General features: G+C 33.7%; 1 pseudogene; it reads right to left on the reverse strand.

Annotated features, from left to right (window-relative positions):
- Nucleotides 1-6465: 6465 nt before the first annotated feature.
- LOC114033795 lies at nucleotides 6466-9636 on the reverse strand (annotated as a pseudogene).
- Between the last annotated feature and the right edge of the window lie 14496 nt (nucleotides 9637-24132).

Here is a 24132-nt window from a genome sequence, read left to right on the forward strand (position 1 = left end):
CTACCTTGACAAAGATTTTAATAGTCAAGTAGTTGGCAAACTCTGCAAAAAAGTCAGACCATAGAATTTTTCTTTGGTGACAAAGAAAATCAAAACATATAACCAGAAGAAGACAACAAAGTCAAAGCTCCTACATCCAAAGCCTCCAAGAAAAAAATATAAATCAGTCCCAGGCCATGGAAGAGCTCAAAAATGATTTTGAGAAGTAAGAAAAGTAGAGGAAAAACTGGGAAGAGAAATGAGAGTGATGCAAGAAAATCATGAAAAACAGGTCAACAGTTTGCTAAAGGAGACCCAAAAATTACTGAAGAAAAAAATAACTTAAAAAAATAGCCCTACCCAAATGGCAAGAGAGGTCCAAAAAGCCAGTGAGGAGAAGAAAGCTTTGAAAAGCAGAATTGGCCAAATGGAAAAAAAAAGAAGTCCAAAAGCTCACTGAAGGCAATAATTGCTCAAAAATTAGAATGGAGCAAATGGAAGCTAATGACCTTATGAGAAATCAAGACATTATAAAACAAAACCAAAAGAATGAAAAAAAATAGAAGACAATGTGAACTATCTCATTTGAAAAACAACTGACCTGCAAAATAGATCCAGGAGAGATAATTTAAAAAGTATTGGACTACCTGAAAGCCATGATAAAAAAAAAGACCCTAGACATCATCTTTCAAGAAATGATCAAGGAAAACTACCTTTATATTCTAGAACCAGAGGGTAAAATGGAAATGGAAAGAATCCACAAATCACCTCCTGAAAGAGATCCCCAAAGGAAAATTCCTAGGAATATTTCAGAGTTCCTAGGTGAAGGAGAAAATATTTCAAGCAGCCAGAAATAAACAATTCAAGTATTGTGGAAACACAATCAGGATAACACAAAATTTAGCAGCTTCTACGTTAAGGGATCAGAGGGTTTGGAATATGATATTCTGGAGGTCAAAGGAGATAGGATTACAATGAAGAATCACCTACCCAGCAAGACTGAGTATATTCCTTCAGGGGAAAAAATGGAAATTCAGTGAAATAGAGGACTTCCATGCATTCTTGATGAAAAGACCAGATTTGAATGGAAAAGAAAAATAGGGATTGGTGTCAGTCCCTGGAAGAGATAAAAAAAAGATTTTTTTTTAATCAAATGAGAAAGATAGAGAAAAAATTGAATAGGAAATGAAAGTGATGCAAGAAAGTCACATAAACATCCAAATAACTTCATAGAGGAGGCACAAAAGAAATAAAAAAAAACTTAAGAAAATAACAACTTATAAGAGAAAAGGGGCAAAATCATAGGATTTGCACAAAAATTTGTTGAAGAGAAGAACTCAATTAAAATTGGTTGAATGGAAAATGAGGTACAAAATTGACTGAAGAAAATAATTCCTTAAAAATTAGAATTGGGCAAATTAAAGCTAACAAATTTATGAGATATCAAAAATCAAATCAAAAGAATAAAAAATAAAAATATGAAATCTATTATTAGAAAACAACTGACCTGGAAAATAGATTGAATAAAGATAATTTCAAAATTATTAAACTATATGAAAGCCACCATAAGAAATAATCTAGATAGAGTTAAAAATTATAAAGGAAAACTGACCTGATATAACAGAAACAGAGGGTAAAATAGAAATTACAACAATTCACTCATAAGCTCTTGAAAGAGATCTCAAAATCAAAACTTCCAGGAATATAATAAGCAAATTCAAAGTTAGGATTACAAACAAGAGACAACTAATTAAAAAAAAAAACTAAGCATAAACATTTAGAGGAACGATGGATCTTTGGTCTAAGAGAGATGGCCAAATGGCTATCTTTTAATTACTAAACATTTTGGCCTTATTAATAAAAGGATTAAATTACCCAGAAAAAAATAAACATTCAGAGGAAAAAGTTGACATTTAATGAAATTGAGAACTTTCAAGCATTCTTGATGAAAATACCATAGCTCAAATACAAGAATCAAGAGAAGTATAAAAAAAGAATTTGAAAAAAGAAACATAACAGATTCAATATTGTTAAACAGTTTACATTCCAATATGGAAAAATGATACTTCTAAATCCTAAGAACTTCTCATTATTAGGTCAGGTAGAAGGAATACACATAGATAGGGGGCAAGGGTGTGAGTTGAGTATGGTGTGATGATATCCTGAAAAGCAAAATGAAGGATTGAGAATAAGGGATATATTGGAAGAAGGAGGAAGGGGAAAGTAAAATAAAGTAAATTATCACACATAAAAGAGGTTCAAAAAGCTTTTACAGTGTAGGGGTGGTGGGCAATGCTTGAACCTTATTCTCTTTGAAAATGGGTGAAAGAGAGAATAACATATACACTCAGTTGGGTATAGAAATCTATTTTATCCAACAGGGAATTATGAGGTGAGGGGATAGGAATAAGAGAACAAAAGTGCTATTAGAAAGGAGGGCAGATTTGGGGAGGTGATAAAAGTAAAACACATCTGAGGAGGGTTAGGTTGAAAGTAGAAAGAGAGAAGAATATCTGGGGAGGGGGATGTAGAATGGAGGGAAATATGCAATAGTCATAACTGTGAATATGAATGGGATGACCTCACCCATCAACTGAAGGGAAATTACACAGTGGTTTAAATCCCAGAATACTATAACATGTTGTTTACAAAAAATGCATTTGAAGTAGAGATACAGAAACAGAGTATAGATATGGGGCTGAAGCAGAATCTATTATGTTTTAGCTGAATTTTTTTAAAAAGGGGTTTCTCAGACAAAGCAAAAGTGAAAATAAATCTAATTAAAATAATCAGGACAAATAGATTTTGCTAAAAGTTACCATAAACAATGAAGTAATATCAATACTAAACATATATGCACCAAATGGCACAGCATCCAAATTCCTAAAGAAGAAGTTAAATTATTTACAAGAGGAAATAGACAGTAAAATGATATTAGTGGGGAACCTCAACTAAAAATAAACAAAAAGAATATAAGGAGATATATAGAAATTTAGAAAAGATGAACATGATAGGCCTCTGAAAAATGAATGGGAATAGAAAGCAATATGCCTTTTTCTCAGTTATATTTTTAACTGAAATAGACCAAGTATTAGGGCACAAAAATCTCACAACCACATGCAGAAGAGCAGAAATATCAAATTCACACTTTTCATATCTTAAAACTACAAAAAAAATTCATTGAATAAAAATCCAAGAAAACATTAAAAATTAATTGGAAACTAAATGATCTAATTTTAAAGAATTAGTGGGTAAAAGAACAAAACATAGAAATAAGAAATCATTTCATTAAAGAGAAGGTCAACAATTAAACAACATACCAAAATTTATGGAATGCAGACAAAGTAGTATTAAGGAAAAAATATGTCTAAATCCCTATATCAATAAAATATAGAAAGAACAGATCAATGAATAGGGCATGCAACAAAAAAAAAAAGAAAGAAAAAGAACAAGTTAAATTTCCCCAATTAAAAACCAACTTGGAAATTCTAAAAAGCAAAAGGGATTAATAAAATGGGAAATAAATATATGGAAATATTAAATAAAAGTAGGAGCTGGTTTTATGAAAAAGCAAATAAAATAGATAATTTTTTGGTTAATTTCATGAAAAAAGAAAGAAGAAAACCAAATTATCAGATTCAAAAATGAAAAGGGTGACTTCCCCACCAATAAAGGGGAAATCAAAGCAATTGTGAGGAGCAATTTTGCCCAAATGTTATCTCAATAAAGCTAATGATTACCATGAAATTGATGAATATTTATAAAAATGTCAATTGTATAGATTAACAGAAAAAGAAATAGAGTACTTAACTAACTTGATCTCAGCAAAAGAAATTAAACTAGACATAGATTAGCTCCCTAAGAAAAAAATCCCTGGAACCAGATGAATTTACTGGTGAATTATCTAAAACACAGAATAATTAAATTCCTATATTATATGAACTATTTGGAAAAATAAGCAAAGAAGAAGTCTTACCAAATTCATGGTAGAACACAAATATGGTGCTTATACTTAACCAGAATGAACTAAAATAAAGAAAACTATTAACTAATTTTGCTAACATATATTGATGCAAAAAATTTAAAATAAAATCAGTAAAGAGATTAAAACAATGTATCACAAAGATCATAAACCATGAGCAAATAGGATTTACACCAGGAATGCAGAACTGGTTCAATATTAGAAAACTATCAGCATAATTGGCCATATCAATAAAAATAATCATATAATTATCTCATTTGATGCAAAAAAAAGATTTTGACAAAAGACAAGATGTATTTCTATTTAAAACACCAAATCATAGAAATACATGGAGCTTTCCTTACAACAATGAGTGGTATATAAGATTGTGAATGAAGTAAGGAAGTTTATTATTACCATTATTATTCAATATTACAGTAAATGTTAGCAAAAGCAATGAGAAGAAAGAGAAATTAAATTTATTAGTATAGGCAATGAAGAAACAAAATTATCACTTTTCTAATGATATGAGGATATATTTGAAAAATCCTATAGAATCAACTAAAAAAAAAACTAGTCGAAATAATGAAAAACTTTAGCAACATGGAAGGACATCAAATAAAGCCACAGACATCATCAATATTTCTATATATTAACCAAAATTTCCAGTGACAAGAAATAGAGTGGATAGGGCACTGGCACTGGATTCAGGAGGATCAGAGTTCAAATATGGCCTCAGAAACATAACATTTACTAGCTGTGTGACCCTGGGCAAGTCACTTAACCTCTTTGCCTAGCCAAAAAAAAAAAAAGAAAGAAAAATTTCATTTGAAATAATTGTAGGCTTAGATTCTTAAAATCTAACCACTGTTCAGAGTCTTAGAATCTAACCACTAGCTCACTAATGTTCAGACTCCTTAAGAGTCTGCCCAATAAGCCACATGTTCTAATAAAACTTGTCTTTGGATGAAAAGAAAAATAACTGTAGATAATATAAAGTATTTGAAAGTCTGCCTATCAAGAAAAAACCAAGAAGTATATCAAGACAGCAACGAAACACTATTCACACAGGTAAAGTCAGATCTAGACAATTAGAAAAATATCAATTTCTCTTGGGTAGGTTAAGCCAATATAATAAAAATGACTTCACCTAACTTAATTTACTTATTTAGTGCTATAACAATCAAACTACCAAAAAGGTTTTTTTTAAAGAACTAGAAAAAATATCAAAGTTCAACTGAAAGAACACAAGATCAAGAATATCAAGAAAATCAATGAAAAAATGTAAAGGAAGTTGGCTTTAGCTATAAAGATCTCACACTGTATTATAAAGTAGTAATCATCAAAAATTCTGGCTAAAAATAGAGTGGTAGATAAGTGTAATAGATTAGGTACACAATGCACAGTAGTAAATAACCAGAGTGATCTACAGAGTAATCAAATAGAGAACTGAAATAGATTTTTAAGAACATAAGTCATTCTCCAACCAATAAATGGTCAAAGGATATGAACAGGCAGTTTTTAGATGAAGAAATTTAAGCTATCTATAGTCATATGAAAAAGTTCTCTAAATCATCATTGATTAGAGAAATGAAAATTAAAACAACTTTGAGGTACCACCTCACACCTATCAGATTGTCTAATATGACAGAAAAGGAAAATGTTAAATGTTGGAGAAGATGTGGGAAAATTGGAACATCAATGCTTTGTTGGTGGAGTTGTGAACTTATCCAACCATTCTGGAAAGTAATTTGGAGCTAGGTTCAAAGCGCAACCAAACTGTGCATACCTTTTGATCCAGTAATAATACTACTAGGTCTGTATCCCAAAAATATCATAAAAAAGGGAAAAAGACCCACATGTACAAAAATATTCATAGTAGCTCTTTTCATGGTGGCAAAGAATTAGAGATTGAGGGGATGTGCATCAATTGGGGAATGGCTGAACACATTGTGGTTTATGAATGTAATGGAATACTATTATGTTATAAGAAATGATGAGCAGGTAGATTTCAGAAAAACCTGGACTTACATGAACTGATGCTGAGTGAAGTGAGAGGAATAAGGAGAACATTGTAAACAGCAACAGCAACGTTGTGTAGTGATCAACTATGATAGAATTAGCTCTCTCTTCTCAGCAATACAATGATCTAAGATAATTCCAAAAAACAAATGATGGAAAATGTTATCCACATCCACAGAAAAACAAAACAAAACTATAGAGTCTGAATACAGATCTCTCTATCTCTCTTTTTCTGTCTCTCCCCCTCTCTCTGCTTTCTCTTTTTTTGGGGTTTTTCCCTTTTATTCTGATTCTTCCTTCATCACATGACTAGTTTGGTAACTTGTTTAACATGTTTGTACATGTATAACCTACATCAGATTGCTTGTTCTCTTTGGGAGGTGATAGGAGAGGAAGGGAGGGATAAAAATTTGTAACTCAAAATCTTTAAAAAATGAATGTTTTAAACTATCTTTATATATAATTGAAAAAAAATAAAGTAGTATAAAGTTGGGGGGAAAATTGATTACTTTGCCAAAAAATGCAGATACATTTGCTTCATTGAAAACTTCTGTTACAGTACGATGGATATGGCAAACTTTAGTAACATCTACACTTCATTTCATACTCCAGTGCAGCTCCATTTCCTGTTTCTCCAACACCTGCTCCTAAAATATGTGTTCCCAGCATTGTGTCTGTTGATTTCTGACCAAGGTTCTTCATCTTGCCATCTGGGTCAGCATCTGTCTTTGCTCTGCTTTTGGCAGCAAAAGGAAACTTTTTTAACTTTGTACTCAGTATGCTATTCTTTCAATTGTTCTTCGGAATTACCAACTAATGCAACTTAAGGTCATATATAGATCCCTAAAGACACACAATTATAGTCAATGTGGACAAAAGCATCATCAATCTTTTCACACAGGTAATGCCTTCTCCTGCATTGTGAGTTAACATGGAGTCAGCAATTATATCTCCAGTAGCATAAATATTTAAACTTTGGACTTGGAATCTAGTATTGACTGGGATTCAACCTTTGGAATCCAACTCAATTTCAAATTCCTCCAGTCCCAAATTTTTGGTAAAGGATCTTTGCCTAAAACAAGTCAAAAATGATAACTTCAGGTTTTCTACTAGAAGCAGCTTCAATAGCTACATCAAAATTTACAACTGGTTTCTTGATAGTCTCAGTAATTTTGGTATTTAGTTTAAATTTAAATCTATATTTTTGAAGAATTTGTTTTAAACTTTTAGAGATCTGTATGTCAATTTCCATGCCACCAATGCTACCAAAGAATTCAACTGTTGTAACATCTGTACCAACTCATTGCCAAACTAAACCTAATTACACATCTATTACTCTTACAACAAAGATAACCATCTTTTCTGGAATATATTTTAAGGGAAAAACACTTATAGATGACAAGATTGTTAGATGACATAATTGTATCTTCATCAATTGTGATTCCAAGTAATGGATCAAAATTTAAACTTGTGTCTGTGAGAAAGTTCTTTGTGTTAATAACCTTAGAGCTGGCATCAGATTTTACTGCTATGACCTGGTTTTTGCCCAATATTTTTCCCCATTCTGAATTGTGGGTGAACTCATTTTTTTCTTAAACAAATAAGTAATTCCACCAATCAAAATCGTTATTCCACCACACTTACACTCCATCATCTCTAAATTCAAGTGAACTTCTTAAATTTCAATTCTTTCTAGATGCAAAATATTTGTGAGACAAATGGCAAAAGTGCCAAATATCCAAAAAAGCCTTAGAAGGAACTCAGTCAACATCCAAACTAGTTTCATCAAATGTTTCAATTTTTTTCAACATAAATTGTCTAAAAGTTGAGTTGAGCAACTTTAAGAGCAGTAAAATATTCTACAGGACCAGAACTACTGACAATTTCACTGATATCAGTTAGTCAATCTGCATAAGTCCTAAGAGGAAGTGAAATGATCACAGTTGGGCAGGGCACAGTTCTTATAGTTCTATTTTCACATTTTTATCTTTTTTGACCCCTCTCCCTTGGGCTTTTGTCTCCCAATGCTTCCACAGCTTCACCAAGGACTCAGAGTGCTGCATCTGTGTATTCAGTCTAAACTTGTATTTTTTTTTTAAATAGATAATGGCTTAAGGCAATGGTTCACAAACTTTTTAGTCTCATAAAGACATTATACTATTAAAATTATTAAAAATAGTCCAAAGAACCAGGTAGGTGAGTCTTGATTTCAGTCCTAGCTCCTTTGCCTTCTGAAATATACTTTTTCATGACCTCTGATCCTTTAATGTTGCAACTGCTAAGTCCTGTGTAATCCTGATTTTGGCTCCTTGATATTTGAATTGTTTCTTTCTGGTCATTTGTAGTATTTTTTTTCCCCTTGACCTGATTGCTCTGTTATTTTTCTATAACATTTCTTGGAAGTTTTGTTTTGGGATCTCTTTCCTGACATGATCAGTGGATTCTTTTCATGCATATTTTGTCCTCTGGTTCCAGGATATCAAAACAGTTTTCCTCAATAATTTCTTGAAAGTTGTTGTCCGGGTCCTCCTTTTTATTATGGTATTTAGGTATTCGAATGATTCTGATATTTTCTCTCTTACATCTATTTTCCAGGTCAGTTCTTTTTGTGTTTTTTTCTCTGTTTTATTTTGTTTTTTTTCCCCATGAGGTATTTTATATATTTTTTCACTCTTTCAAATTTGATTGAGTCATCATGTCTCAGAATCATTATCTTCCACTTTCCCAATTCTAACTTTTAAGGAGTTGTTTTCTTCAGTTAGCATTTTTACTTCCTTTTCTATTTGGCTAATTCTACCTTTTAAGTATTTTTTTTCAAAGCTGTTGACTATTTTTCATAATTCTCTCACATCACACTCACTTCTTTTCCCAATTTTTATTCTACCTCTCTTTTATAATGTTAAGCTCCTTTTTGAGCTCTTCCATGATGTTTTTTTCTGGACTTGAGAACACTTCCCATTTTTCTTTGAGGTTTTGCCCATAGATGTTTTGACATCGTTGACCTCTTTTGAGTTTGTGTCTTGATCTTCCCTGTCATCATAATAACTTTCTATGGTCAGAATCTGTTTTGTTGTTGTCTTTTGCTCATCTTTTCTTTTTTTGGGGGGGGTGCTTTTTCCCTTTCTTTTCTTTTTTTTTTTCACTTTTTGATGAAGTGATCTGGGTTAAGTGTCTTGCCCAGGGTCACACAGCTAGTAAGTGTTAAGTGTCTAGGTTGGATTTGAACTCAGGTTCTCCTGACTCCAAGGCCAGATCTCTATTCACTGTGCCACCTAGCTGCCCGTTTTCTTTTAAATTTGAAAACTGGTCCTCCAGTGAAGGGGTACTGTCTCAGGCTTCTTGTGTCAGTGGCTGCAGACCCTGGCTGTTTACCTTCTGCTGCACTGATGTTGCCCTGAATCCCATGGGTGACATTTGTTTCTGGTACTGCAATGATGGGCTACTGTGGGGTTGCTGGCACTGTTCGATGCCTTGGTGCTGAGCCAGGGTCCTAGTAATGATGTCTGGCATGTGCTTAGGTCAGTGGGAGTGTTTCTGCATTTCCCTTGGGCTGTGCTGAAGCATGTGTCTATCTGGCCACTGGTGGCTGCCTGTTTGCCCAGGAATATGCTGAAGCACTTGGAGGTCTGGCTGCTGGAGGCTGCATGTTTGTCCCGGGCCATGCTGAGGCACATGGGGGGTCCTGGTGTTGGTGTTTGCCTGCTTGGTCTAAAAGATTGTTTTGCCTTGTCTTTTTGGTGGTTCTGTTACTCCAGGATTTGTTTTGGGGTGCTATTTTATTGCAGTGTGGAACTGAATATGGGAGACATATGGTGATTTATTGTTTACTCCATCATTTTGGCTCCTGGAAGTAAATTAGATTAAATTTTTTGTAAGTTTCTCTAGTTATGGGGGTCTCTCACCCAGTATCCAAAGGCATGTACCCTGGGGATTTGAGCAATCTCATCTATCAACAACATCTTTAAGAGATTGAACAGCCTACAGGCTCCTGAAAAAAAATCCTTGTCCTAATTCAATAATTGATTATTAATATAATAGAAAAATAATAATTTCTCTCTGCCATAAAATAGATTAAATTTCCTTTAGATTAAGCAATTTTTAAAATCCCATGTGTGCATTTACCACTGTCAGCTAATTTAAAGCATTTATTTGTTCATATTTCAAGATGCATTTAAAGTCACAAATTTATCTGGTCTTTGTAAAATATTGTATAATATGAAATCGTAGTTCATGAACTACGAAATAGCATTTCTGTTCCCAAATGGATCTAGAGTTAACAACCTGCCTGGACTGCTTGGATTATATCTCTTCTATGTAGTTGATAGCAATCAGTCTTGTCTGTTGCTTTTTATTGGGGCATTTGTGCTTCTATTACACTGGTTTTAGGTCACAGTTCTCATTAAACTCAAAACAATGTAAAAAGGGTCAGTTTACAAGTAAAGAAAGGAATCCTAAAGAAGAATCAATGGAAATCTCACTTATTTCCATGCCCAAAAGCAATGATGAGGTAAGGGAATGTGGAAGTTTTGATAGAACTCCAAATCAATTATGAACAGTCTTAATGCTTGTGTTTGTGCTGCAGAAAGGGAGATCTGGAGAAGGTAGGAAGAATAGAAACAAGCATTTATTAAGTGCATACTATGTGACAGGCATTGTGCTAAGAGCTAGGTTTAAAACAGAAGCAAAAGATAGTCTCTTCTCTCAAGCAACTTGTATACTAATGGAGAGAATGAAGTACATATAAAGGAGCTGGAAAGTATGTCAGTATAGAAGGGATGGAGGTAATGGTGTGGGGAACATGCTTTTGAAGTTCAAAGAAATTCAGGAACATGGGTATTAAGGAGGAAAATGAAGAGGTATTTGTCTGGAACCCTCTACAAAATAGAACTCTGGGAAGAATCAACTAATAGGAGGGAGGAAATGGGACTTGACTAGGGTAGAGAGTGGGATAGTTAATAGTGAGTGGGATAAAGAGGCAGTAGTCTATTCTGAGGTGAAGAGACTTCAAATGCTGAGAGAAGTTCTATGGTGACCCTGTAGCAGAGAGGTTATACATTTGAAATCCAAAAGAATTCAGGAAAAGGGTCAATTCCAGAGTGGTGGGGAGGTGATTTCTCTGTACTTGATGTCTCCATTTTTATGTATCAAAGCAACTGGTCAATCTCTACTTCCTTTTATATTTAGGCATCTTGTGTGGCCAGAATTTTTTTTTTCTTAAAAAAATAATAAGTAGTATGTAGTTCAGCAAATCCTCTATATTTCTGTATGATTTCAATCAATATTGTTTTCTACCCCAAAATATTTATATTTTATACTAGAGAACAATATATATAGATAATATATATATCTAGATATAGATATATAATACATATTATAAAATAATATTTGTAATATAATATAATTATATTAATAAAACATGACATGAAACAGTGCATATAGCATGATACTATATAAGCTAACAAATATGATGTAATATAGTCTATAAGATAGATGTAAATATAATAATAATTTTATCATTATAGTAGCATTTTTTCTCCCAGGATTGTTGTGATAATCAAATTGAGTTAATATCTATAAAGTGATTTGCAAACCTTGAAGCATTAAATAAATGTTAGCTGTAATAAAATTAATTTTATTAATACTATATATTATGAATTTCAAAATACCATTTTGAGGAGTCTATAGGCTTCATTAGACAAAATAAAGGATCCATGACATAAAGACAGTTAAGAATTCAGAGTCTAGATAAACTCTTTTTATTTTACAAAGGAGGAAACTAATGTCCAGAGAGGAATAGTGACTTACTCAAATTCATTTTATTTACTCGTATAGTAAAGTGACTGAGTTGATAACTTCAACACAGGTTTTCTGCCTAAACATTAATCACTTGTTTCATCATTACATTGCCTCTTAAATTGGGAGTTCATATGTAATCCTTAGATCAAAAAATCAATTTTATGGGGCTCTTTCCTCATTGCCGAAGGTTGATCACACAATGCTGCACACCTGCATGAAACTTGGGCCAGAGTTGGTAAGTGTGGAAGAGAAGAGAGATACTAGGGTCTTCAGCTTTTCTGAGTTGAAGAATTGAGAGGGATGATGCAATACTCCAATTTCTCCTCAGGTTACTGAAAAAAGAGAAAAATTCTGGGAAGTAGGTGATATGAGAGGAACTGGCAAGCTCTATCATGTCCTTCTCCCTAGGCTGCCATTTTAGAGACTTCAAGGATTCCCTTGCAGGAGATCTGAGAAACTTTTTCTTGCTTGAGCTGAATTATCTTGCTCCCAAAGTGAATGTTGCTTTACTCTGTGTTGTCTGGAACATATTATACTGGGTATACATCCTCTGATTCCTATTTTGCTACTGACTGGATAAATGGGTTCATTTACAATTTGTTATTTGTCTTCATTGTGGAATTAGTATCTAGTGGAAAGGAGAGTCAATCCTTAGATACTAAACTTAAGGAACCCCTTCCATATTAATGAAAGTAATAAAGAGTTTTGTCTAAACCTTAAAACTATTTCCACTAGATTAATATTTAAGGGAGAATATAGATATGATTCTAGCCTAGAACACCCCTCTCATCAATGAGAGCAGAGTAGTTATTCTTTGTCTGATTCTCCTGTTTCCCTTCATAGCAGGAATCAAAATCTATACAGACAAAAACAACAGAAGCCCATTACACATAATTTAGTAGCTCTTAGTAGTGTCAGGTAATAATATCACAAATGAGATTAAATCATTAAATAAAGATAATTTAATTTCAGAGTCAGGTATAAATCACCCCCCACCCAATCTATTAAGTCATGTTAATACCAAAGAATTAGCTTTATTCCAAATATGGTAATTACTGTCCTCCTTTAACATATCCACCATTACACCTACCACATTTAGATATGTTTATAATACATGAGAAATCTCAATATCATTTATGATTTCACATGAACTCTTAAAAGACAGACACTATACTTTAAGTCCTAAGCCTTTTGAAATTCATTTATTTCAGTGTTTTGAACACAATGCAGGCTTGATAATTTCCTAATGATTTTCTAATAATTATCATGCCAGTTTGGGGCAACAGACATGCTTTTGTGTCTGTGTTTGCATTCTCCTGTTTGGGAAACAATGAGCAGTATAATTTCTGGACCAAAAACACTATATATGGACTCAGAGGAACTAGGTTTGAATTTCAACTACATCATTACCCCTTTTATGGCTTTGGAGAAGTTATTTTACCCTATTGGGCCTCATTTTTTTTTGCAAGTGTAAAATGAAGTTGTACCAAATGATCTCTAAAGTCTTAATCCTACATTCCTAAAATATGTCCTTTGGAAGGTATCATTCTAAAATGTTTTGACCAAATTACTCAAGTACCCATGCATGTAAGCACCTGAAATGTGAATTGAAGTCATTTACTTTGATTTTAAATTAGAAGTCAACAACTGTAACTAATAAAGACTGATGCTGAAGTCAATGTCTCTAACTGGTACATGAATTCATCAGTGCCTTTAAAGGAAATCACCTGGCAATCCTTTGTTAACATGTATAGTAGTATATTTGAGCTAATGCTTCTGTTTATAATTGCAATCAGACTTATTTAAAACCCATTATGTTACAATTCATTTTGCAAAATTGTGTTTCTTATTTTTCATTAATATTTTATATGCACTTTTGAAACTTTGCTCAGAAAAGGTAGAGCAAAAGGAAAAATGAAAAAAATAAGTATTTAAATTTTAAAATTAATCAAAATACAATGAAAGAAGTATTATGTAGTGTTGCTATTAATGAATTTGATATATGCTTAATTTGGAAAGAGAAATGAAAGACAAAACCAAATCTCTAGACGTTGTCATGTATTAAAGGTACATGACCTTCAATAAAATCCACCTTTGATGAAGTGGTTACAAAGTTCTTTTATGTTGGTGTTTTGTATAAAGTTTGAAGAGGTTGCAACCTAATATCAATGGACTTATGATGCAGTTGAGCAAATAACATGCTGGATATATAGTCAAAAAGAATGGGATCAAATCACAATTCTGTTATATAATACCTGTGTGATATTACCTTGGACAAGTCACTTTATATGTTTCTTTATTCATAAAATGAGGTTGAAGCAAATGCTTTCTAAGGTACAACCCTATTATTAAGACTATGTCTCACGAGCTCTTTTCCTTGATACCAAAAATGATTATCTATTAGAAACTTGGATGACAAAGACCAAAGGAAACCATGGATTTTAAAGCCTATGTTCAAATTAGTAACTTTCAGAAGCAAAAACAAAAGACCAGTCAATATTATGTTATCAGCATCATGTGTATCGGGTATTCTGAGTAACGTAGGTAGGCAGTGGTGTGTACTTTATTATTAAATAATGTCTTAGAAAAATGGCAATGCACCTCACTTATTGACTTTCCATTTAAAGTTATTGATGATGTATATAATGCATGCTCTGTACTTACTTTCTAACCCCCACTCCTAGTGTCACATTGAGTAGTGGATTTGGTACAAAACAACCCCCTAAAAGTTTACAATGCACTGTCCTACAAGTATAACAATTATTCCAAGAATGCTGCTAGGATGCCATAGAAACAGGCTAAATTTTGATTCCTCTGATGTACAAAAGACATTCTCCAGCCAAGGTGGGGAGGAGGAAACACAGAAGCCAATATACTCTTCTTCCACAATCCCTCACACCCAACACACAAACATGCATACACTAATGTACACACACACACACACACACACACACACACACACACACACACACACGATTCCTTCTCAAGGGTTTGGTTGGAAAGTGCTTATCCTAAGCTTCTAGGTGCTCAAATCCCTTAATCCTGAATTGAATTGCAATTTTATAGGTTTACAGGGCAAATTTCCCCAACCATTCTGAACACACTTACTCAAGTTCATATAGTAGCTTTAAGGGACATGTAAATTGATCATAGGATTTTCCCCCATCCATGCTCATTCTAAAACTTATGATTAATTGATTCAATATGAGTGTTATACCCTGGTTAGGGTATTAAGGCTTAATTAACATCTAGCTCTCATCTATAAAACTAAGTTTCCTTTAAATGAGGTAAGGTGATTTGATTGGTTTACTCAATTGATTCTCACTGTTATGTGTACAGGAATATACTGTAAGACTTGAAAAAAGATATTAGAAATCATTTGGTTTAAACTCTAACCTTTTCATTTTACAAATTAGGAAACAGAATTTAGAATTGGAAAATGGCTAGTCCAAAGTCATCCTTCAGATAGCAACAAAGTGGGTCCTAAACACCTAGTCTCTCACATTTCCCACCATAATTGTTCCCTCTAGACAGTGGGCTGGATTTCTTGTTAATTCCATTAAGAAGAAGCAAATAAAATTAAATTAAAAAAAAAACTTTTACACATTCTAAACTTGAATTTCACTTTCCCCTTGACTTTGTATATATCTATAGCACTGTGTATCACAGACTTTTGGGGGACTGGTTAGTACTAACTATACTATTTTAGTAAGTATTCATCTCTAAAAGCTAATTAATTCTGTCTTCTTAATTGACTTCAACTGATGATCATGAAGGAAGGATACAAGAGGAAGGAAGGATACAGGAGGAAGCACGGGAGTGGTGATTGTGTGATAGAGTACAAGAAAAACACCTCTCAAGGCCTCCGGGTTAGTGGAAGATTTTGAAGGGAAACTTTTTTTTTAAGTATGCTAAAAATTTTATGAATATTGTCTCATTATAACCTTATAACAGCTCTGGGAGGTAGGTGCTATTATTATTCCCCTTCATTTATAAAACAAAGCGAGAAAGAGGTAAAATAATTTGAGTCACACAGCTAGTGTTTGAGATGTGATTTGATATTTTCTTTTTTTTTTTTGGTGAGGCAATTGAGTTTAAGTGACTTGCCCAGAGTCACACAACTAGTGAGTGTTATATGTCTGAGGCTGGATTTGAACTCAGGTCCTCCTGACTCCAGGGCTGGTGCTCTATCCACTGTGCCACCTAGCTACCCCATTAAGACTTGATTTGAACTCATCATCCTGACTCCTGGTCCAGTATTCTATGCACTGCACTACCTAGATACAAATAAATGAAGTGACATTATATATGTTATATCAGATGGTTCAACCCCTATTGAATATCTACTATGTGAAAGGAACCATATAAGATATTTTAGGAGTAATAAGACTTAGCTCCTTTCCTCAGGAAACTTGCATCGAATATCAGAGATGATGCACATATACAATACATTCAGAAAATAATCATAGAGTTTTATTGAAAAGAACTGAAATAAGTAAGAATTATTTACTTTCTTTTGTCAAATGATTTTTTTTTCAGATGACAATGAAAAAAGGTCATTTCAGTAAATTTGGAAGATCTCTTATACTCCATGAAATTGAAAGAGAGACAAAGTTGCCTATAGACTACAACATTAGACCTAGAGTCAAGAAGACCTGGGTTCATATCTCCCTCTAAGGTACAATATCTTTTTGACCACAAGCATGTTTCATAACATCTCTGAATCTTATTCTCATATGTAAAACTAAGTTAATGAAACTCATAGTTTGTACCCAACAATTATCACGGGATTTGAATGGCGTAATGTATGTAAAGTATTTTATAAAATTTAAAATGCTTTATTAATATAAATTATTATTTCAAGCTACTTAAGCAGATTGTAATCTGCCTATAGATAGACATTTATCAAATAGATAAAACTGTGAATCTATGTTGTATTGGCATGTAAAGTGAAACCAACCAGATAGCGTTTGTAGTCATGAACAGTCTAACAGAATTTTTACTCTTAGAGGTTGTACTAAGATGATTTTTTTATTACTAGACTTTAAATGATATATTATTTGTATGTGTTTCATAACCTCAAGTAAACGAAAGAAAAATGTCAACATAGTATCATATATATGTATATATATTAAGAAATTTATGTATATTATTTATATATAGATTTATCCAATAAATAATGAATAGAATAATATTGGACTTTATGGTTTGTAAAGCTTTTTTTTTTTAACAAATCCTAGCTCATTTAATAACATTGGGAGAGAAGTTCCATTATTATCTCCATTTTGCAGATGACAAAACTGAAACAGGGCACTGTTAAGTGATAGTCCAAGATCACACAGTTAGTATGGGCCTGAAGGCAGATTTGAAGTTAATTCTGCCTAACACCAGAACAAACACTCTTTCACTGTACTTCCCCTTCCTGCCCCATCATTCTCAAGAACATAACATCCTTGCAGACAGGGACTGTTTTACTCTTAATTTCAGGGCTTAAGATAGAGTCTAACACCTAACAGTCATTTAATGAATGCTTATTGACTTATTATTAACTCTTCCAATATGATCATCCATTTACCCTCAAAGAATATTTCTGCCTCAATTCTATTTATTTTTACTTCTATATTTATAGACACCTCATTGAGAACTTCACAGATTTTTCTATGACTGTTCAGGCAGAGGCTCACAATTCTCATGTTCATCTATTTAAGCATTTTATCTGACCCATAACTCTTTTTTGCCTGCGAGCCAAATGCTTTGCCTTGGTACTTCTCAATAGTACTACCTACCCCTTGTTCTCTAATCCTACTAGTATCTACCTACCAGATCTATAGGACTATCTCTCTCTTTGTTGGAGCTTCCAACCTTTCTCACTTTACAAAGGTATCTTAGGATTCAAAGGATGTTTCATGCATTTATCAATTAAACAAATTTATATTCACATCCAGGCAAATTCTACTGGGAATAAAAAATATATGCAAATATAAGTTAATGCAAATTTATTTATTTATTTACAAGGGAAAAAGCCAATGCATAAAGTAATATGAGGTAAAAGAATCAGAAAGCTAGTATAATATCTGGTCAATGATGCAAATCAAGTTCTTTTAATTTTTTTGTCAGCTCGTGGCTTGGCCAGTTTCTCCCTTTGCCACCAGCCATGTACTTATTGAGGAACACAGAGCTGCCTTACATATGTTCCTATTTCCTGAATTTCTAGTACTGGATTGCCAGAATTGTCCTAGGATGCTCAGCCTATTCTCTCTCCAGCTTATCATTCCCTTATTGTTGTTACAAAAATGTCCAACCACAGCCCCAGCTAATTGGAAAGCCATCCTGAATATCAGTTAACCCTAGTCCAGGCTCTAACACTTTATTCATTTTCACATTTTTTTAAGAAGATCTTGCGGTACAGGTTTTGAGGATGATATATATTGTCTCTTGATATAGCTATAGTTATTTGTTCCAACCCATACATAGATTAATTCAAATCATTGCCTTCCTCACTCCAGATTTTCACAAAGGTTTACTATTGCTTCATAACTTCAGTAAAATTGTCTTTAAAAGGTGTAGGAATACTTTGGAATGATTTAAATTTGCTCAGAGGAGTTTTTAGTTAATTTACTTTTCCAGAGCTCACAGCTCAAAGAAATATTTCTATAGTAAATTAGGCTATTTTCTTTCCTAAATAAGAGGAAATTAGTTCTAAAAAATGGCAGGCTTTTTCTTCAAATGTTAGTTTTAATAGTATCCAATTCAGAAAATGGTAGATAGCTAGCATTCATATACTATTTTAAGTTTTGCAAAGTCTATTACAGTTACTATTCAATTTGACTCTCACAATAACCCTGTGAGGGAGATGCTATCATCATTCCTCTTTTAAAGATGAAGAAACTGAATCTGATAAACCAGTAAGACTGTAATGTAGAATTCAAACTCAGGTCTTCCTGAATATGTCTCAAGTATTCAATCCACTATGCTATCTATGCATATTTATTAAGCACATACTATGTGCAAAGGCAATGTGTAGATATTGGTAATCCATAATGCTACTTCTATTTTCAAGAAAGCACTATCAGTTCAGCCTATATAGAAGCAGAGAAGGAAGGGTCCATGAGAGAGAAACCAGATCAGTTCTTCACCATCTAAAAGTATAAAACGCATAGGAGGCTTTAACTAGAAGTTGCAGCAGAAGCAGTACAGTTGTCCTGATTTGCTGTTCCCTGAGGAGAAGTGTCTCAGGTGCTTCCAGGCAATGTTTCATCTATCTTTTTTCAGGTTTCCAGACACAGGAGAACCTCCAAAGCAGATCAGCTGGTCACTAACAAATAACTCCACCAGGTACGGGGGCAGGTGGGCCTCTCCCAATTGGCTATAACCTGGAGGAAGGGATAAGAGAACATGGCATGGAGGATGGGTAGATTCTGAGGCAGCCAGAGGGGTAGGCACAGTCAGGCAGTAGAGTAAAGGGCCAGGCCTGACTGGGTATGGTGGGGTGGGTAGAAATTAGTTAGGAGGGTCTCCAGAGAGGAAGACTAAAAAGAAGTTTGAAGTGGGCTGGCTAGGGGTATGGTTCTGAGGAGGAGGAAGGCCCAAATCAGAGCCCCCCAGTCAGAACAACTCAGCCCAAAGTGAGCCAATCCATAGCCCCCTTCTCTTCTCCCTGTCATTAGTCTCATGGAGGGTGTAGGTGCTACCTCTCACCCCTGGGTCCCATGGGAGCCAAGGAGCCAGGACTACTTAAGAAGCATCACTCCTCATTTCCCTCTGCTCTGAGGCCTCCTATGCATCCCTCAGTCCCAGACATCCTTACTGTAGGCCAGTTGTCAAACTCAACCTGTTACAACTACTGTTCCACTCTGGGACTATGCCATAGACATAATGATTGATTGTAGAACATCCGTTCCAAACTTTATGAAGAAACAAAATTTCTGATTGATCCATTGTCTTTGCTTGGTTCACAGCCAATATCACAAGGTATCAATGTAGGCATCACACATTTGGGGCCAGAGTCACCCATTCTTTTTCCTACAGGGCAGAGAACTCTTGACAAGACACTCTTGGGGAGTCTTTTCTTTTCCATCTCAGTGTCTATTAAGAAAGGGAGCTGTCATGATTGGAGAGTGGACCAACTGAATGTCCTCTGAACTTATCATATGACCATCATTGTCCCCCAAGGTGCCTGGTCTTACATTCAAAATAGTGTGGGATAAGCTACTTTTGAATCTGTGAGTCTTTGGGCACAAATTTGTAAGAAATTTGTAAAAGATGACTGCTAAGAAATATCATTGTGATGTAGCAGAGAGAGTACTCAACTAATTTATGAGGTACAGTATTTGGAAAGTCATTGAAGCATTATTAATCTTTATTCACAAAAGAGTATAGTTCATCAACTTGTCAAAAAAGGACAATACCAATGATCTTGAAAGCTGACCTGGGTGATTTAGTGATCATCAGCTGCCACTAAAACTAACTCCACTGTAGTCTTGTACAATTTACCAATAGCCTCAAATCTCCAACTTCCTATTTGTTTGTTTTATTGATATTTTATATCATATTCATTTCCACATATATTCTTATAATAAAATATTTTAATAAAAATAAAAGAAAAAGAAAAAAAGTACACAAAAATAACAATCAAGTTTTATGATACATAGGACATTCTACATCCATAGTCCTCCTCTCCAATGAAGAAGGGAAGGCAAATCTATTTTTTTCTTCCTTCTGTATCAAGCTTGGTCAATGAGCTGAATTAAATTTCTTTTTGTTGCTATTGTTGTTTCTGTTCATATATTTTATTGATATTACTACTTCCATTTAAATTATTTCTTCATTGGCTTCTTCTAATCCATGTCCAGTGATCTTCAGAATTTGGATTACTTCGGGGTTCTATCCAGCCATATAAGAAAAAAATTTCTGTTCAGCACTTGCAGTAAAGTTTAAGGAGTTCATCCCCCTGCTCCTTTTTCTCACATCACTCACATTCTGAAGGAACCAACATGTCTGAGTTTTGCCAACATGAAGAGACATCCCATTTGGAGTTCACAGACAACTGAGAAACCTAGCTGGTTCCAAATTATATAGTCAAGAAAACATCTTTCACATACAAGTCAATATGTGTAAAACAAATTGAAATATTTTTATCTTTATTTTTTAAATGCTGCTGACTTGCAATATAGTTTGCATGTTTATCCCAATAATTCCTTACCTTTTTAAAATAAACATTTGCATATAAATTGCTTTGAATAATATGCTATCAACTGTGGAGGGAAGAAAAAAATTTGAATTAATTTTAAGCCTACTTGAGCTTTGAAAGTCAAAAATTTACTCTTGAAATGAAATATCTTGAAAAATTCCAATCTTATGAATATTGTCCCTTTAAATTCTAAGGCTTTTTAAACTCATAATTAATCTAGCCCTACAAAATGATGTAGACTAAAAGGTGATCTTGGTATCCTATATACCTTAACCAGGGAAACTGAGTTGACAGGAATTATTCTTCTCATGGAATGGGACTATCCTAATCCCACAGCATCAAATTATGTCACAATTGGAAGGAGTCATCTACTCGAAGTGATATGTCGATACCAACCACACATCCAGTGTTTGATTGAAGATGTTGATTGAAATAAAACTTATTTACCTCTCAAGATTGCCTCAAGAAAATCTAGCCTGCTTTTACATATCTCTAATTTTTAGGAAGATTTTCCTTACATTGAGTCAAATCTGCCTCTGCTCCAGGGACAAGTAAAATTATCCAAATATCCTTTTCACAATATAATTTTAAAATACCTGAAGGCAAGCATAATGCCATCAGCAAATCTCCCCTCTGCTAGTTAAATAGCTCCAGTTTGACAAAACAGTCCTCATAGGACATAATTCAAAAGTTTGATCATCTTCCTCCAGATGATCTCTAGTTAATGAAAATTCTTGATAAAATTAGGCTCCCAGAACTGATATATCCTGCCAAAGGCAGGGTGTGGATGAACTTAGAACTTCCCTCATCCTTAGTTATATGTAGTTATGTAGTATCTGCCTCTTCCCCTACCTGATTTCATTTGCTGAATGTTTCATTCAGCAAAGCTACTCTAGATTTCTAGCACTCAGTCTTTGAAAATACCAAAACCATCAAATTCCTTAAAAGATGTGTTTAGTTCTATTAGTCAGAGAGAAGACTCAATTGTTCAAATCAAACCCAATTAAGAAAGGAACATAAAAAGTCATAAAAATATTTCACCATAAATCTGAGACACATGCATGAATTCATAGACCAACAGTGCAGAAACACAAAAAGGAACTCATAGAGAACATTTTTATGCCTCCTGGTGATGTCATTGAACTGATTCCACTTAGCCTCCTCCCTATTGGCCAGGTATGGTGTGAAGTCACTGCTGAACAAATTGCTTATATTATGTTGTATCTATTGGTTCCCTGCTAGTTTCATTAAGTTCTCCTGGACAGTGTTCTATGGGTGTCAAGTCAGCTGAGCTTCTCTCTACTACCTTGTTCTGAATTTCATGCTCTGAGTTTCAATTTCTTATGGTACATAGATCCCTGGATCAATCAGAACTTTCCATCTTAACTATTGTCTAATTAGAAATGATTCCATCTATATTCACCAAATCATGCTATATTGATATTTCTCCAACTTTTCCACAAGAATACTATAAGAAGCAAAGTAAAATACTTCACGTTTTTTTTTTTCCACATTTCCACACTAATTACACAAGAATGAGGAAAAGAGTGTATGTTGCTATGGGAGTATATGCTAAGGGAGTATAAACTAGATAGTCTTTTCCAAGTTGTCATAAAACCATCAATAAATATTCTTTCATTCCAAATATTCAACTCTTTTCAATCCAATGACTTGTGCTCTATTATCCAGTCCTCACCTCTTTATATTGATAAGAGTAACAAGACTTTATCAAGACCTAACTGTAAACTAGTTGCTGTTCATCATTCATTCTTGAAGAGGACCAATGATATCATGAACATGGTGTCTTGACTTGCTCATGAATTGGATTTGGGAGAAGCAGAGCAATGCTTCCTCCAGAGTTATTGGATTCAAATGGCAACACTGACATAGGTCAAGGTGACTGGTAATGGCTCAGGATGTTGTGGGTGACCTTGATCTTTCTAAATTAAGATCTTTATCAGGTCTAATTTTGTCAATCCTATTCAAGGAATAAGGGCTACCTAAGAATTGAGACAAAAGATGACCCAATTTAACATACTAAAATATCACTGGAGAGGGGGAAGTCCCCAGAGTTTCTAGCCAGAACAGAAAACAATTGCTATTTACACTTATTCTAAGCCATCTTAAACAATAAGTCATACAGGCTTGGGCTGCATCTAGTTAATCAATAGATATATAGTATAACAATTAAAGAGAATGATAGATGATAGTGTACACACATCTATGCACATATACATGCAAACTCTCTATATTTCTTATCCATCTATATATCATCCATCATTCTCTTGAATTGTTATAAAAATGAAGTTTTTCTGGGAAGATATTTATACAAGATATTTCACTGGCTTTTGTTATTACTTCCCTTAATATATAGTCACTCACTGTTATTTGAATAATATATTCTAGAATTATACAAAAGTCATCTTTGAAATGTTCTAGTGGCCTTCAGGACTAGTTTTTTGTTATTGTTGTCATTGTTATCATCGTGGTCGTCCTTCTCCTCCTTCTTCTTCTTTTCTTCCTCCTCCTCTTGCTATGGAAAATATTTCTACAGAAAATGACACACCATTTTAATGATTAGAATAAAATATTTGGTTAATGATATTTTATAAAAGCCCAGTTTTAAGTAAATATCTTGACTCTTCCATGTAGACTTGAGAACAAAGAAAAGAAAGAAAATGGAATATACTTTATGACTCTTTCTTGAAGAAATGTAAATGAGTACAATATTCACTCTGTGTCTATTCTAATGATGTCTCAGTGTAGAAGGCAATGAAGATGGGATAAAACATACCACCACTTTACCCTATCCTCATAGATAATGGAAATGGCGACTTTTAACCCTGAAAATTTCAGCAATGTACTTGATTGTGTCTCTTTTGCTATGGTCTTAGAAGGCATATTTAAAGTCGCTTTTTTCTGTTCTTGTGTATAATTCCCCCTAGTAAAAATTCAAGTATTACAATAATAAAGTCTCCAATAATAACTTAGAAAACCATATTGAATACTCTTCAAATGTACAATTGGATTCTAGAACCATTTTATCTGCTGGGAGATATACAACAAATCAACTGTTCTTTCATTCCTTGTAATATGGTGACTCAAGAAGGAATGTTTCTAAGATCTTCTTGGTCTAGCAATGTATTAAAAATGAAGCTCAAATTGTCTGCCTGGCAATGCTGCT

This window comes from Vombatus ursinus, unplaced genomic scaffold, assembly GCF_900497805.2.
Source record: "Vombatus ursinus unplaced genomic scaffold, bare-nosed wombat genome assembly UNPS02007408.1, whole genome shotgun sequence".
Lineage (NCBI taxonomy): Eukaryota > Metazoa > Chordata > Mammalia > Diprotodontia > Vombatidae > Vombatus > Vombatus ursinus.